Source organism: Protopterus annectens, chromosome 9.part0 (genome assembly GCF_019279795.1).
Source record: "Protopterus annectens isolate FY-2018-M chromosome 9.part0, PAN1.0, whole genome shotgun sequence".
NCBI lineage: Eukaryota > Metazoa > Chordata > Ceratodontiformes > Protopteridae > Protopterus > Protopterus annectens.
The window spans coordinates 1520152211-1520154677 of NC_056743.1; the positions used below are offsets into that span (position 1 = coordinate 1520152211).

Genomic DNA, 2467 nt, shown 5'->3' on the forward strand with positions numbered 1-2467 from the left:
AGCAGTGATATTTTTATGGCAGTATGAAAAAACTATCTTTGAGGAAAGAGAATAGACTATGTTTCACTGAAGATAAGCATTTGTTTAAGAGCATGATGGACTTTATGGTAGGATAAGGGCACAGACCAAGAAAGAGAGGTGAGCTAGTAGACGAAGGGTAGCAAGGCAGAAGGGAAGCAGTTTAAAGTTAATCCATTTAGGCTAATAGGGAAGTGCCAGCAATGTTGCGTAGACTAGATGAACTTTAAAGCTGTCATAATAATTTCTGTATTTTACCTACCTGTCAGTGCCAGAAATTATATGTATAAAAGCCTTACCTGATGGCAGCAAGGTAACGTGGCAAAACAAAAACCACAGGACTCATAAGGATGTTAGTAAGCATAGGATGGTTATGGAATTATTGTATACAACCATCAGAGAAGGCAATGTGGTCTTAAGTTAAAAAAAAATAATTCAAGACTGTCTAAAACCCAGGCAATTAGAGATTTATAAACAACATTGAAGGACTATCCAATATTGGAATAGGTATAATGGAAGACATTTATTTATTTATCTTTATCGAGAAAGTCCAACTGTAATAAAACCCTTTTTCAGGGGAGGCCCACAAAGAAAAGTACCATGCTTAACACCAGTTTTTGACATATACATAAAATACAGTTACATACATGTTTATGTATGATTATGACAAAAAACAAGGCTGTTCAATCTTCAGAATGTTCAAAATATTTCTGAGGTATGTAAGAACAGTACTCCTGAAGTAACTTGTTATCATGGGAACGGTGAGATGCTTTGAAGGGGTTTATTATCACTCTCATCTAACATTTTAGAGAGTGTGGATACTAACCTTAAAGAGAATGGCAACTCACAAACTGATATAGCACTGAGAAAGGGTGTTTGACCCGGAAGTTTTGCAGTAATAAACTTGTGAGACTGACGTGGTTTGTTATATTAACTCACAAACTGGGTCAGCGGTGAACTGTTTCAGGGATAGAATCATGTGTCTTGTCAGCTGGTGTTCAATGCATGTCATTGTGGAAAGAATGTAGCCCAACACAGTCTGTCATTCATTCCAGCAAAACACTGCAGGTAACAAAAATAATAGGGGCTTGTTACGCTGCACTTGCGGGCACATAGCAGTGTAGCACTGTGTGTGACAGCATTCCATTTGTGCTCCACATGCTTGGAGTGCATAGTATGCCATTCATTCCAGAAGCACTGCAGGTAGCAAAGGCACTTATTTATTTATTTAACATTTCTTGACATGGAAAGCTGACTAGGACAGAGCCTATTTTCAGCAGAGGCCCAGGGAGAAACGCTCCAGATGCATGTCTTTTGAATGTGAGATGAAACCCATGTCAAAGCAGGGAGGACATGCAGACTCCACACAGAAGGCACCCCAGCTAAGAATCGAATCTTGCTGTGAGGGGACAACATTAACTGTTGCACCACTGCACCCCCACTTGGGAGTTGTTATTCTGTAACTTGTAGGGCTGTCTGTGTACAACATTCTGTCTGTGCTTCATATGTGTGGCGGGCAGTGCTATATTACCTGACTAAGAAGCCATGCAGGATAGCAGTGTGCATACTATATTCTAACTGCATTCAAGGCAATCCTTGATTTGAGGGAGGTGGTTGTACTGTGTGTGTGGTGTTACACACATGCGTGTGTGTATTTATGTGTGATATAGGCATCCCTCTCTTCCTCTAACTCATTATCCATCTGTCACATGATTACCTTTTCAGCACCTTTCTGACCTATTCTGGTAGTCTGTCCTTTGAGTCCACTGTTACATATATAGCTATAGTTGAAGATAATACTACAATATCTTTAAAAACCTTTTACCAGTAAAGAAATTGTTTAGTATGGCATGTGACTCTGACACGGGGGATCGATAAGTATCCTGACGAATGCACATTACATCTTAATTATTTTCTCATCTATCTTGACTATGTGTGTACATTTATGACATGATATCTTATGACATTAACAACTTGCAACAGCTATCAGAGTTTTGTTTTCCTTCAACTGAGGCTGTTTCTGACCCTATTCTGTTTTCTTCTTACCATACTGCATGCAGTACTAAACCAGTATTTATCTTATTCAGTGAAATACATTTGAATTCCATTACAGTTTTCACAGCATCTATTATTCTAATGAATTTGATGACCCTTGCTTTTATTAATACATTTTTACTCTTGTTGACCAGATTAGTCATACTAGGCTTAAGGTCTTCTTTAGGGGATACTCAAGATTGTATTTATTCTTCTAGAGGAAATTTGGCCAGGTCACTGGGGACTTTCCTCATAGGGGCTTTTATATCCACCTGTGCTGCCACCACCACCTCTAACAGTTGAATATTTCTTCTGAGTGATAGCATACTCAGGAGGGTGGCCTGTCCATAATACTACACTACAGGTTTAGCAATTCAGTCACCAGGAGAAGGAATAGAGCCCACAGTCATGTGAT

At 39.1% G+C, this 2467-nt stretch overlaps 1 protein-coding gene across 1 annotated transcript in view; it reads right to left on the reverse strand.

The window, feature by feature from the left end:
- The window catches only part of LOC122810965 (E3 ubiquitin-protein ligase TRIM39-like), a 218378-nt gene extending 218238 nt beyond the window's left edge, over positions 1 to 140 (reverse strand). Inside the window, exon 1 of the mRNA XM_044082493.1 lies at positions 1 to 140. This exon is cut by the window's left edge and continues 1015 nt beyond it. The gene's annotated coding sequence lies outside the window, so the exon portion shown is untranslated.
- Between the last annotated feature and the right edge of the window lie 2327 nt (positions 141 to 2467).